Raw genomic sequence first — 15,003 nt, 5'->3', positions numbered from 1 at the left:
GCTTTGGGTAGTGACCGAAAGGGTGAGATCGTGGATACAGAATGAGTTTCCTCCGTAGGGTGTCTGGGCTCAGCCTTAGAGATAGGGTGGGGAGCTCGGACATCCGGAGGGAGCTCAGAGTAGAGCCGCTGCTCCTTCGCGTCGAAATGAGCCAGTGGAGGTGGTTCAGGTATCTGATTAGGATGCCTCCTGTGCGCCTTCCTTTGGAGGTTTACTGGGTACGGCCAACTGGGAGGAGATCCCGGGGAGACCCAGAACTCGCTGGAGGGACTACATGTCCAATCTGGCCTGGGAAGGCCTTGGAAACCCCAGGAGGAGCTGGAGGACGTTGCTGGGGAGAGAGACGTCTGGAGTGCCCTACTTAGCTTGCTGCCACCGCGACCCGACCCCGGAGAAGCGGCTACGATGAATGAATGAATAAATGAATAATGATAATAAATTGAGGTTGTACCCAAACATTATGAACAGAGCGGATCATAAAACAGAAGTTGCCGTGAGAAAGGGAAAGTCCAGTTAAACATTTATTTGGCCACGGTAAAGCAAAAGCTTATTTTCAGCGTCAGTGTGAAGACAACAGTTCTTTATCAGTAGCAGCTAAACAAAGGCAGGTCTGCATGGAGGAGACTCTGTGCATCAGCCCCACTCGGTGGTTTATAAGGACAGACTCAACTCTTGTCACTCAGTGACACCCATCACACCTACATGTCTCTCATCTGCATGTGCGTCTTGACTCTCACATGTTACAGCGCAGGTAAGTGATCTTTTAAATCTGTATTTCATTCTGCTGGTTCATTGTCTGTGTTGATAGCTGTCTTGTTAAGACAATGTGAGTTATCTCTCTTATCCTCCATAAACTACCAACACAGGTCATATATGAAACTCAGCTTATTTCCCATGTATGTAAATAATCACAGTGTATGTTCTGGCATGTTAATGTAATATTCTAACTCATGTACACTCCGTAACGGTCATGGTTGTGTGGTCTGGACCATCGTGGCTCGCCTGTTCTCCATCCCCTGATTGGTGTTTCTGTTCACCTGCGCCCCATTTGCCTGAGTAACCTTGATTGGGGTGTTTCTGATAATCACACCAATCAGAGTTGATTTATTTGGGCATCATGACAATCAGTTGGAAATCATGGCACTCCATGGCACATGGGTGATACCAGCCATGTGCCATGGAGTGCCATGTGCGTGCAGGTTTTTCTCCCCAACCCAACACTGCTGTACTTCAGATGAGTTCACTGACCACACACCTTCAGCCAAACACAGGAGGAATGGTCAGTGAGCTCAGCAGCTGTAGTGTTGGTCTGAAAGAAAACCTGTGTACACACAGCTCTTCATCACACATGGTTGAGTGCCACTGTCGTACGATCTGAATCTCCAGCTATATAATAACCTCCTCCTCCCTCCCGACCCATTTCCCCAGTCTCACACGATCCTCTTCCCCTTCCTCAGCTGTTGAGGGCCAATCAGGGCCTGATGAGGTCTGGCCCCGTGATCAGCCATTAGAGGAAGGTGAGGAAGAGGAGGAGTCCGCTTTAGTTGAGTACAATGACCCCTGTACAGAGGAGGACCCTCCCTGGGCTCCAACAACCTACCTTGAGAAAGGTAGAGGATTTACGAAGAGACTGATCCTAAAACCAGATGCTAACCATCAGCACAACATATGGACCAAGCGAGACAACAGCTGGGATGAGAGTAAAGAACAAAAGAAGATGAACATCGCAATTTCGATGCTTAAAGCAGCCAATATGTCAACACCATGTCATCATTACGAGATTAGATCTTATCCAGCACAAAAGACATGGAATTGTTATTATTGTGTTTTTTCTCATTATTGTTGTTGTTAATAAATATAGTAGTGGCAGTGTTGGTGGTGGTAATAGTAACCACAGTAGAACTAGTAGTAACAGATCTAAAGATGTGATTATTATCACAGTCTATTTTCTTTATTAGTGGGAGTAGTGGTCACAGCAGTAGTTATAATGGTAGTGTCTCTCGTAGGAGCAGTGATAGCTGTGTTTGTAGTACTTAGCTTTAATAGCACTAATAATTAGTAATAATAGTGGTAGTATAAGCACTGTGAATATTACTTTTACTACAAGTTGTTGTTATTGTTGGTTTACTGTTAACCAGCAGCGTGCTTAACTGCGTGTTTGTCTCCCTCTAGTGGTGGCCATCTATGACTACATGGCTGATCAGGAGGACGAGTTGTTCTTCCAAGAGGAGCCATTATCTGTGTGATCAAGAAAAACGAGGATGGCTGGTATGAAGGTGTGATGAACGCCACCACAGGCCTGTTTCCAGGAAGCTACGTTGAGGCCATCATGCACTACGCTGACTAAGGGGGAGGGGGGGTGTCTTTCTGTCTCCAGCTCACTTTTCAATTTATCTTCCTTTTTCTGGAGTTTCCACTTTTCTGTCCTCGCGCTGTCGACTACTCTTTTTCTCCTCCTCTCTTTCATTACCGTCACGTCTCTTTCTGACTTTGTGCCTTGCTGTCTCGGTCTTCACCCGCTCCCAGACTCACCTTGACCCCTTATCTTTGCTTGTGACCCTCCCAGCCTGGTGTAAAACAACCAAAAGTATCTGTATTTCATGGGGATGCACTTGTCATCACAGCCTTGACTAGAAGTGTTGCCTCTCTTGTCCTGCGGGGACCAAAAAGAAGAAGGTCTGTGTTAGTTAGTAGTGAGAAGTAGTGAAAAGGCTGGTGGATATGAGGCCTGCCAGTGTTGTGTTAGCCAAGCCATCATTACACAAGTCATAGTATTTGTATTGTTTCCCCCAACCATCGTTTATCAGTTAGAGTATTTTTTTGCTGGAGGTGTTACTGAATCATCAGTAGGACACCTTCCTACCAAACTTCCAAGCCCTACGCCTCTGCTGATTGTCATCCTTGGTAAACATCTTGAGGTCATCAATGTAGAACAGATGGGTCAGTTTGCCTTTCTGTGATTTGTACCCATAGCTGCTGTTGTTCAGTGGACTGCTGAGTGTTGCTAGTGCAAGGCAAAAGAGCAGTGGGGATAGTGAGTCCCCTTGGAAGATTCCATTTCTGATGTTGATCGGTCTCGATGTTAACCACCCCTCTGCATGGTGGAGATTCCGGGCGGTCTTCCAGGTCTTCATGCTCTCCGTGATGAATTTGACAGTTGTTCGGCAGACTCTGTGGATCTTCAGGCTCTTCTCTATCCAGGAGTGTGGCATGCTGTCAAATGCCTTCCTGTAGTCAAACCAAGCTGCTGACAAGTTCTTTTCCTTCGATTTGACCTCTTGCAATAGTGCTTTATTGAGGAGTAGCTAATATTATCATTATCATTATTATTGTAACTATTATTATTATTATTATTATTATTAGTATTGCTGTTATTATTATTATTGTAATTGTTATTATTATTAATGATAGTATTGCTGTTATTATTATAATTATAATAATAATTATTATTATTAGTAGTATTAATATTTCTGTTATTATTATTATTGTAATTGTTATTATTATTATTATTATTAGTTGTAGTAGTATTAGTATTGCTGTTATTATTATTATTATTGTAATTGTTATTATTATTATTAGTAGTATTATTATTATTATTATTAGTATTGCTGTTATCATTAGTATTATATTATTATTGTTAGTATTAGTATTGCTGTTATTATTATTGTTATTATGAGAAAAAGCGATGCTTGTGTAGCCCGGGGTTCTTGTAGCTTTAATTTTATTGTTTGAACCTTCGAATGCAGATCGTTTTACTGAGTGCATACATTCCTGTGTCTTTCGAGCAAACAGCTCATAAATGTTCACAGATGTGGCAAGTTTAACAGAAAAGATTTTAAAAAGGGAAATAATAAATACAAAATACGGTGCAAAATACGGCAGTGGACTGTGTACGTTAAACAGGGTTTAACAAAGACATGTGGAACTTCCTGAAGATCGCGCAACTTCTCACTCTGTCAGTTACCTTTAAACAAAATTAAAATGCATATAAAACCTTTACATCCCAAATACAATGGCATGGTGTGGCTTTATTCACGCCAACATTACCTTGTCATGCCTGCAATGGCGAACAGCGGTCGACGGCTCGCGCCCAAAATCACCGAACATCAACTCCAGTAGCGTCTAAATCAAACCATCTTGTCAAATTACCGACATACAATATTGTTTGGAATAATGTTACAGGTGTGGTGGACACGTATTGGGGACAGAATTCAACCCAGGAACTAAGGGTTAAGTCATGGTTGCCCTGGCAGGTTAACGCAGGGTTAAGTTATGGTTGTCCAGCCAGTTTTCTGGTTATTCTTGCCGCCTCCGCTCAGTCGAGCTGTGGGTTTTGTTTGTCTCGCTGATTTACCGTGGATTAAAGAAAGTTGCCTACACGGCTAAAGTGTGAACCTACGGTCTTCTCCGTTACTTCGGCTCTACACTGGTGACCCCGACGTGATTTTCGGATAAGTTTTCTGAAACCACACACATTATGGCTACGAACGCCGTTGCAATTAAACTGCCGGAGTTTTGGGAGTCTTCCGCGGCTACATGGTTCGCGCAGGCTGAGGCGCAGTTCGCGCTCAGAGACATAACAGCAGACGAGACCAGGTACTACTACGTAGTGGCAGCGCTGGGGGGCGCTACGGCTTCCAGGATAAGCGGTTTCATAACCAACCCACCGGCCGATGGTAAATACGCCGCACTTAAACATCTCCTCCTTGAAACTTTTGAACTGTCAGCAACGGAGAGAGCACGTCGCCTCTTCGCAATTCAGGGCTTGGGAGATGGCAAACCATCGGAGCTAATGAGCAGGATGTTAAACCTACTGGGTCAAGAAAAGCCATGTCTCCTGTTTATGGAGCTGTTTCTGCGCAACATGCCGCCCCACGTCCAGACTGCGCTCGCTAACTCCACCATCACTGATCCCCGTGAGCTGGCAAAGGAGGCTGACCGATTCTTCGTCGCTACACAACGTTCCTCCCATGCCGGGGTGCTGGCTCCTACCTTCACTGGCCCCCCGCCGACATCGCGGGCGTGGCCCGACGGTGGCGCCACAGCATCAGACCGCTACAAGCCCTCTGGACTCTGTATGTACCACGCTCGATTTGGTGCGAAAGCTAAACGGTGCCGTTCCCCCTGCAACTACAGGCCGACGGGAAACGAGAGGGCCAACACTCAGTAGTGGCCATGAGTGTTGGCGATACGAGCAGGCTACTCTTCATCCTCGACACCATCTCCGGTCGGCGATTTCTTTGTGACACGGGCGCACAGAGAAGCGTGCTCCCTGCTACTGACGTCGACATCATGGGCGGGGAGCGGGGCCCCCAGTTGGCGACGGCTGACGGCAGCCCTATCCACACCTACGGCGTGCGGTCTGTAGAACTGTGTTTTGGTGGACAACGTTTCACGTGGGAGTTCGTCATGGCCAATGTAACGCTTCCCCTCCTCGGAGCTGATTTTTTGTGCGCTTACGGTTTGCTAGTGGACATTCAGAACAGCCGTCTGGTCGATGCCTTAACCTTCTCCTCCTTCGCATGTACGCGGAGGGAAGCGGCCTATGCAGGTCTAGCCAACTCTCTCTCAGAGGCAGACAAGTTCACCCGCCTCCTCGCTGAGTTCCCTGACCTCACCCAGCCTACCTTCTCTGCACCCACCGCTAAGCATGGGGTGGAGCATCACATTGCTACGAAGGGGCCCCCGGTCTACGCCAGAGCCAGGCGTCTCGACCCCGCCAAACTCGCCATTGCCAAGTCTGAGTTCGAGCACCTGGAACGCATGGGGATCATCCGCCGCTCTGACAGCCCGTGGGCGTCCCCACTCCACATCGTCGCTAAGCCTGATGGAGGTTGGCGCCCATGCGGGGACTACCGCCGACTAAATGACGCCACCACGCCTGACCGCTATCCTGTCCCGCATATCCAGGACTTTTCTGCAAACCTGTCTGGCAAATGCGTCTTCTCAAAAGTCGACCTGGTCCGTGGTTATCATCAAGTTCCCGTGCACCCCTCAGACATCCCCAAGACAGCGGTGACAACCCCATTCGGCCTATTTGAATTCCTACGAATGCCATTTGGACTCAAAAACGCGGCCCAGTCCTTTCAGCGGCTGATGGATTCAGTGCTCCGTGGCCTTCCTTTCATCTTCGTCTATTTGGACGACATACTCATCGCCAGCGCCTCCGAGGAAGAACACCTGTCCCATCTTCATGCCCTCTTCACACGCCTCAGCCAGCATGGGCTGATCGTCAACCCGGCGAAGTGCCGGTTCGGGCTGACAGCCATTGATTTCCTCGGGCACCGCATCACTGGGAACGGGGCAGTCCCCCTGCCCTCAAAGGTGGAAGCGGTGGCGGCCTTTCCGCGCCCCCAAACAGCTCGTGCGCTCAGGGAGTTCATCGGGATGGTGACATTCTACCACCGCTTCATTCCCCGAGCCGCCTTTATCATCCGGCCACTGTACGAGGCGCTGAAAGGCATGTCCCCCAACCAGGCGGTCGACTGGACAGCAGAGCGGGACCGTGCGTTCACCGAGACTAAAGCTGCGCTCTCCCAGGCTACCCTGCTAGCGCATCCTTCACCTACAGCGCCTATTTCCATAACCACGGATGCATCGGACTATGCTGTTGGTGCGGTTCACGAACAGTGGGTGGGGGGGGCTTGGCAGCCTTTGGCCTTTTTCAGTCGCCAGCTTACACCCCGAGAGCGCAAGTATAGTACTTTTGACAGGGAACTCCTCGGTCTCTGGCTCGCCGTCCGGCATTTCCGTTTCCTGCTAGAGGGCCGCGAGTTTACTGCGTACGTGGACCACAAGCCCCTCACGTTTGCCATGTCCAAGACGGCGGAGCCATGGTCCGCTCGCCAGCAGCGACAACTCTCCTACATTTCGGAATTCACTACCGACATCCAGCACGTCGCTGGTAAGTCTAACCAGGTAGCTGACTGCCTGTCCAGGGCAGTGATTGGAGCGGTCCACCTAGGCCTTGACTATGCACAGATGGCTGCTGACCAGGCCACGGACCCGAGCATCCTCCGTCTCCGGGCCTCCGACACGGGGCTCCGCCTGCAGGACGTTCCTTTCAGCGACACAGGTGTCACCCTCCTGTGTGACGTCTCCACAGGACAGCCCAGGCCCATCGTCCCGCACAGCTGGAGACGCCCCGTATTTGAAGCTGTGCACGGCCTCTCTCATCCAGGCGGTAAGCCATCCGTGCGCCTGACCTCTGCTAAGTTTGTGTGGGAGGGACTTAAGAGAGACGTGAAAGCGTGGGCCGACTCGTGTGTTGCCTGTCAGCGGGCTAAGATACACCGCCACATTAAGGCGCCCCTGGAACGCTTCGCAGTGCCGGAGAGACGATTTGACCATGTCCACGTCGACCTGGTTGGTCCCCTACCCCCCTCCCATGGGTTCACCTACCTCTTCACTGTGGTGGACAGGACTACGCGCTGGCCTGAAGCTGTTCCCCTGGCATCCACGACGTCTGCTGATGTGGCCCGGGCTTTTATTGGGTCGTGGGTCTCACGTTTCGGTACGCCTTCCGACCTTTCATCTGACCGTGGGCCACAGTTTACCTCAGAGCTATGGAATGCTGTGGGTGAGGCTCTGGGCGTCAAGCTTCATCGCACTACCGCCTACCACCCTCAGGCGAACGGCCTATGTGAGCGCTTCCACCGGTCCATGAAGGCTGCGCTTCGGGCTACTCTCAAGGACTGCAACTGGGTTGACAAGCTCCCATGGGTCATGCTGGGCCTGCGGACCGCCCCGAAGGAAGACCTACAAGCCTCCTCTGCGGAGCTGGTGTACGGCACGCCGCTGCGAGTCCCAGGCGATTTCATGCCCAATGCAACGCGTCCCTGGTCAGCTGTGGACCAACGAGCCTCCTTGCTGGACGGGGTCAGAGCTTTCACACCCGTCCCTACCGCCCAACACGGCGCTCCGGTGTCCCAGGTGCCCCCAGGTCTGCAGTCAGCGGACTACGTGTTCATCCGTCACGACGCACACCGCCCCCCTCTGCAACCCCCTTATGACGGCCCCTTCCGCGTCCTGGAACGGGGAACTAAGCACCTGGTGGTGGATTTTGGGGGCACGGCCGAGCATGTTTCAGTGGACCGAGTTAAACCCGCACACCTGGACTTGACGCAGCCGTTGGAGTTAGCCCAACCTCCTCGTCGCGGTCGTCCCCCGGCTCCGCCTCCTCCCCCCGTGGAGGCCCGAACTGCCTCTTCTGCTCCTCAGGCCGACCTCCACAGGCCCGCGTCAATGCCTCCCACAGACACTCCGGCCCCTGTTATCCGGAGCCGCCGCGGACGGCCTGTCGTCCACCCGCGCCTGCCTGACTTCGATTACTAGGGCGAATTCTGGGGGGGCTCATGTGGTGGACACGTATTGGGGACAGAATTCAACCCAGGAACTAAGGGTTAAGTCATGGTTGCCCTGGCAGGTTAACGCAGGGTTAAGTTATGGTTGTCCAGCCAGTTTTCTGGTTATTCTTGCCACCTCCGCTCAGTCGAGCTGTGGGTTTTGTTTGTCTCGCTGATTTACCGTGGATTAAAGAAAGTTGCCTACACGGCTAAAGTGTGAACCTACGGTCTTCTCCGTTCCTTCGGCTCTACAGTATAACCCATACCACTCACATTTCACACACCAAACATTGCCTTAGCAAATGTCTTCAGTTTTACCTTGGATGCGGGCTTCGTCATTACATCCGCAACCCTTTCGTCTGTAGGGCAATACACCAATGACATCCTTTCCTTTGACTCCTTGGAGTACACACAATGGTCTGATTGGTTTTGTGTAAAACCATCACCTGTCAAACACTCGTGTAACAGTAAGTTCCAATTGTGGCCAGACTGCTTGAGGCCGTAGATTGACTTCTCTAGTTTACACACTAGTTTTTCTCCCTTCTCAATATAACCCTCAGGTTGTTCTATGTATATGTCATAGTCTATGGGGGCATGAAGATAGGCCGTGTTTACATCCATCTGGTGTAAAATCAAGTCATATTGAGCCGCCTTCTGTAGAAGCACTCGAACACTTGTTAGGTTGGCTGTTGGCGAAAATGTCTCCCCATAATCCACCCCAGCTCTCTGGCTATATCCCTTTGCTACAAATCTAGCCTTGTAGTTGTCGTGTCCGTCTATATCTGTCTTTATCGAATACACCCACCTTCCTCCCACTGTTTTCTTGCCCTCTGGCAATTTCGTAAGGGTGAATGTTTTGTTGTCTCTTAGAGACTCCATTTCCTCGTCCATTGCCCTGGACCACTTTTCTGATTCTGGCGATTCCATGGCCTCTTTAAAGGTCAGAGGGACACCGCACACTGCCCTGTATGCATAATCTATAGTAGTGAGTGAGCTGTCATCACTGTCGCCCTGACTATAGTCAATCAGGTATCTCGGAGGGTTGCGTTCCCTTTGGGGGTACCTCCCACTGGCTGAGGCTTGTGATGTCACCCTTGGGTGCTCCTCGTCATCATCCTCGGGTGCTGACTGTGTACCGTCAGTCTGTACTCTAGGCTGAGTTGCAGCTGTCTCAACAGACTTTCTCTCTCTTACCCAGTCTTCTGGGTGCAGACCTGGTGTCTGAGTATAATTTTCACTAGTTGCCTTGTGTATAAACTTAACTAGTCTGTGTTTCTGTACTTTCTCTTGGTCAGGGTAGTAGACTAGGTAGGCCGGGCTGTTCTTGTCATGTCCTACAAAACGCCCCCTCTCACATCTAGAATCTAACTTTTCCTTGTCCTGCTGGTAAGCATAGCATTCTGTCCCGAACTTTTGCATTCTAGCCATGTTGCACTTTCTTCCTGTCATTGCCGTGTATGGCGTAGTGCCTGTGTGCTTGTTGAAGCATCTGTTTCTGGTGTGGGCTGCCTCCTGTACAGCATAATGCCAGAGGCTCTTTGGTAGACCACTATCTATTTGCATACACCTTGCCATCTCGAATAGTGTGCGTCCTTCTCTCTCTGCAACGCCATTTTGATGGGGAGAGTATGGGCAGGACGTCTCATGTCTTATTTTATTCCGTCTCAACAGGGTTTGAAACTCCTTGCCTGTAAACTCAGTTCCATTATCCGACCTTATGCATTTCACTGTCCCATAGGGAGCTACATCTGCCAGAAATTTCTCGGTCGCTTGCACTGTGTCACTCTTTGTTTTTAAGAAATAAACACACACAGCCCCTGTGCACACATCTGTAAATGATTGCATGTACCTGAAACCATTAATGGACTCGTTTGCCACAGGACCGGCTAAATCAGTGTTTACCAACTCCAGTGGTGTCTTGGCTTTGTCTGTAGATTTCCTGTTCCTGTTTTGGGTAAACTTCCCTTCTATGCATACTGCACACTCTTTGTCAGGTTTACACACTTTACCCTTTATATGCATACCATCAGTGATATCCTGTAGCTTTATGATATCGTCATAGTTGCAGTGGCCCATTATCTCATGCCAAGTTTCTATACCATGGCTCACATGGCACTTTTCAACAACACATTCAGTTTGCAAATAGTACATTTTCCCCTGTACAAAAATGTCAAACCTGGTACCATCCGGTGACATCGGGGCATCTCTGCCCTCTTCGAAGAACACACTGGCTCCGTGTGCTGTCGCAGACTTCACAGAGAAGAGCTCTTGGGGGTACGATGGAATATATAGTGCGTTCCGCAGTGTCACTCTACACTGTCGCCCCTCACTGTCGAGCAGACATACCGTAGCATCTCCCCTGCCCTGCACCACACCAAAGGTGCGCTTACCGTCCGCCAGCTCCATGCAGTGTTTCTCTGGCTCGAACGAGCTGTCAAAGCTCTTGAACTTCTTCTTATCATTGACTATGTGGGAAGAAGCCCCACAGTCCACAATCAATCCTGGTTTGAACTGTTGCCGTCGTCCTGGTCCTGCTGAGCTCGTCTCTCCAGCCTGCACTCTGAAGATGTAGTTCTCTTCTTCCGCAGCATTCCCCGGTCCCTGACGTCGACCTGCTCCGTGACCACCACCGCCGCCGCCTTGCTCGCGTGCACACCTGGCTCCATCAGCGCGGTCCTTCTTCTTGCACACTTTGTCCGTGTGACCCTTGACCCGGCAGAAGCTGTACCACACGCTGCGTGAACAGTCCGATTTCCGATGGCCTTTGTCACCGCATCGCCAGCACACCGTTTGTTCATCATCTCCCTCACAGCGTTTCACTGGCTTTTTCTTAGGCGCTGCGTGGGCCTTCATCACCCTCTCGGACGTCTCGTCCGATGCTGTAACATTAGCTACATTTTCTGCCGCCTCAAAGTTTCTCAATTTGGCCTTAAATTGTCCCAATGTCAACTCACTGTCGCCATGTGTCACCATTAGAGTGAATGGCTTATATCTCTCGGGTAACCCCCTCATCACCATGGCCATCATTAGTCCCTCACTCGGTGCTTCTCCCGCCCCTTTGAGAGCCGTAATGATTTGTTCAGCTCGGATAATGTATTCGGTTATCGTCTCATTATCAGCTTTCTTTAGCCCAGTCAATGTTACATACAGAGTGACAATCCGGGGTCTGCCCTTACCAATGTAATGTTCCCGCAACACCCGTAGACTCTCTCTACCTTTGTTCTGCGTTTCTCTGAAGATCAGTCCCAAGCTTGTGTTGTCCAATAAAGGCGCCAATGCGCAGTAGGCGTCGGCGTTCCGCTCCTCGTCTAGGGCCTGCTCTTCCACTGTCAAAGGTCCCACGGGCTCGGTAAGAATGGTGGTTTTCAGCCCCACACCATGCATGCAACAGAGCATTCGCTCTTCCCACAGTTCATACTCATCGGCCTGTCCGTTGAATGTGGGCCACCTGCTCTTCTTCCGCTCCATCTCCCTAGGTAGCGTTAGCTTAGCTTAGCGTTCCGTTAGCTTCCCGATAGCCTCTCTCGATGCTAACTAGCTTCACACTTGCTAACTTGCTACTCCGTGCTAACCTGCGCGCATTCCGCCATCCGAGGTTATCACACTTCGTGTACTTCTTTTATCAAACTACTAAATAATCCAACGTTATCTGGGCCCATAACCTGTTAGAAGACTAGACTAATACTTTATGTCTATCTCTGCGCAGATGAAGTGGATTATTAAACCGTTATAAAGAATCGTACTGACTACCGAACTTCTGCTAGAGGGAAAAATGCAGCCTCCGTTTATTCGGTAGTTTGGGGAGATGAAGAAAATGAACGGCGTCTCAGTGACGTAATCAATCCGCGCATGCAAGCGCAACACCGCCCACTTGTGGACAAACAAAGTCGTAAACAAAATAATAGTACACAGTAACACATAGTCATACAAATACGCTGGTGTCATATCTCAACACGGTCGAACCGGGCGCTCGCCTCGGCAGCCCAACACGGCAACAGACGACTCCTTCTGCGTTCCTCGATGGTCGCATGAATTCACCACTACACTGTAACTGATAACGTTACTTCGCTAAACTAGAAGACGGCCCGACTCACTGTGGGGAGAGCCCCTTACCGCATCCAGTCCATTCGCCCGTCTTGCTGTGCTAACAACGGACACCGACTGGCTAGCTCGCTCCGTAACGTCGCTGGGTCCACATATGGGACTGACGAGTAGTCAGTTTGTCTCCCCAATCCACACAAACAGTTCCCGGGATGGGTCTCGGTCAGACACCCGCACACATCACGGTTCACTAAACTCCAATTACATTTCTCTCACCGCAAAATAGCATATAACAACTCGACATCACACTGCTCCGTTGCTCACACAAGGGACGAGAGACCTCTTTCTCCCCGTCCAGTCTGCTCGTGCTGACGTTTTCCGCCGCCCTCTCAACCAATCACATTCAAGGTAAGGTATTCTCTCCACAGCCAACCAATCACAACAATGGTAAGTTTTCAACAATAAAAGTAAATGCATTTCACATTGGTAAACAACTGTTTTGCAGAACAATATCAACAATATAATATATTCATATTCAAAAGGTAAACAAAATAACAAACATAGGCCAAACTCTTATCTAATAGTGCAGTATAATATATCTAAGGCCTATAATTTAACCACAGGGTTACACATGTTCCTGTCATGTGATATAATAACAAGGTTTCGGTCAAGGTCACATTTATATTTAGAGCAACTCAACACCAAGCCAGGTTTTGTGCCAAAGTGCTTTACAACCATCAGAATTGAGCAACAGTTTTCATAAAACATAAGTACATACGTACACACATGCATCATCATCATCATCATCATCATCATCATCATCATCATCATCATCGGTGGTCACTTGAAGCGAGTATGACTGTCCTCTCAATTGGTTTGTCTACTTGTGGGTCTTCAGATGGTTGTAGAGGCAGATCTGCGATCCACATACTTTGGTGCAGTGTGGACAGGGGAAAGTGGTGGTGGTTGGTGGTGGTGGTTGAGTCTTGTTCTCTGTCTCCTTGTGGTGCTGTGGTTTTTTCTCTGCAGCACAGTGGAGCTCCATTTCATGACATGTAGCTACCTCCTGCACGGATTTCTTCCAGGAGCAGCTATCCAGTGCAATGTCTTCCCAGGTGCTCGGTGTGATGGTGAATTTCTTCAGACTGGGCTTGATATTGTCCTTGGAACGGTTTTTTTCTTTTGCCTGCCGGGAGCTCACTGACCTTCCTTCAGCTGGGGTACAGGATCTCTTTGGGGAGACGTGTGTTGGACATGCGGATGACACGGCCTGTCCATCAGAGTTGGTGCTGCATTATTGTGGTGGTGATGCTAGTCATGTTGGCTTCTTCCAGAACACTGATGTTGGTGCGTCTGTCCTTCCAGCTGATCCTCAGCATCTTTCATAAGGATCTTTGGCGGTATTGTTCCAGGACTCTCAGGTGCCTGCTGTAGGTGGTCCATGACTCTGCTTCATACAGCAGGGTGGGGGGAACCACCCCTCTGTAGACCAGGAGTTTTGTTTGGGCCTTTAGGTCTCGGTCTTCAAAGACTCTTACTGAGTCTGGCATAAGCACCACTGACACAACTCAGGAGATGGTTGACCTCAGACTCGATGTCAGTTTATGAGGAGAGAAGGCTGCCGAATTAGGAGAAGTGATCAATGTCTTCAATAAACACATACATACGTATCTCTGTTAAAAGAGTTGTGAGTACACATTTTAATGCGAGCACAAAAACATATACTACACTATGCACTTATGTGTTCCGGATGTGCTGGAAAGTCCGAAATTTCAACTTCTTACTGGAAAAATGGGGTCGTCTGGTCCTTTAAGTTGAAGTGTGAAACTCAGAGCGTTTCTTTTCAGTCTGTAGGTCACCAAGATGCACTTATTAGAGCTCAGCAAGGCTGTATAGCATAATAGTACACAACATTATTCACAATGTCTTCTCTTAAATACATATAATTTTGATTTTCAACATTGAATGGTCTCAAACTTTATGAAAAATAAAAACAGGGTGTTAAATGGCCAAACATACGTTTGAAATATTAATTTACAACACAGCTGATACATTTCTTTGGTAATGGGCCAGTTTACATTGCCAAATATTACTGACATAATGCCAGCCATATTAACGTCAGTCTCTTGTGGGTGTCCATATTTGTCCCCTGTTATTTCCAGTCTGGCCACTGGGAGGTGCAGCACTTCTTTTTGTGACCAACCAGCTGGAATTTCTGACGTCAGACATCAAGTGGAACACAACTTAACTGTTTCAACACAGTTTAGAAACAAAAAAGTACCATGATGCAACAGCACGTGTGTCCATGCCCCTGTCTTAGACTTAAACTGACTTAGACTTAGACTGTCTTAGACTTAGACTGAAATGGATGATCCGCAGTGACGACCCCTAACAGGAGCAGCCGAAAATAGTAGCAGTAGTATTAGTAGCAGTAGTAGTAGTAGTAGTAGTAGCAGCAGTAGCAATAGTAGTAGTAGTAGTAGCAGTAGCAGTAGCAGCAGTAGTAGTAGTACTAGCAGTAGTAGTAGTAGCAGTAGTAGTAGCAGTAGAAGTAGTAGTAGTAGTAGTAGTAGCAGCAGTAGTAGTAGTAGTAGTAGTAGTAGTAGTAGTAGTAGTA

Source organism: Lampris incognitus, chromosome 11, assembly GCF_029633865.1.
Source record: "Lampris incognitus isolate fLamInc1 chromosome 11, fLamInc1.hap2, whole genome shotgun sequence".
NCBI classification, from domain to species: domain Eukaryota; kingdom Metazoa; phylum Chordata; class Actinopteri; order Lampriformes; family Lampridae; genus Lampris; species Lampris incognitus.
This window is presented reverse-complemented; position numbering follows the sequence as displayed.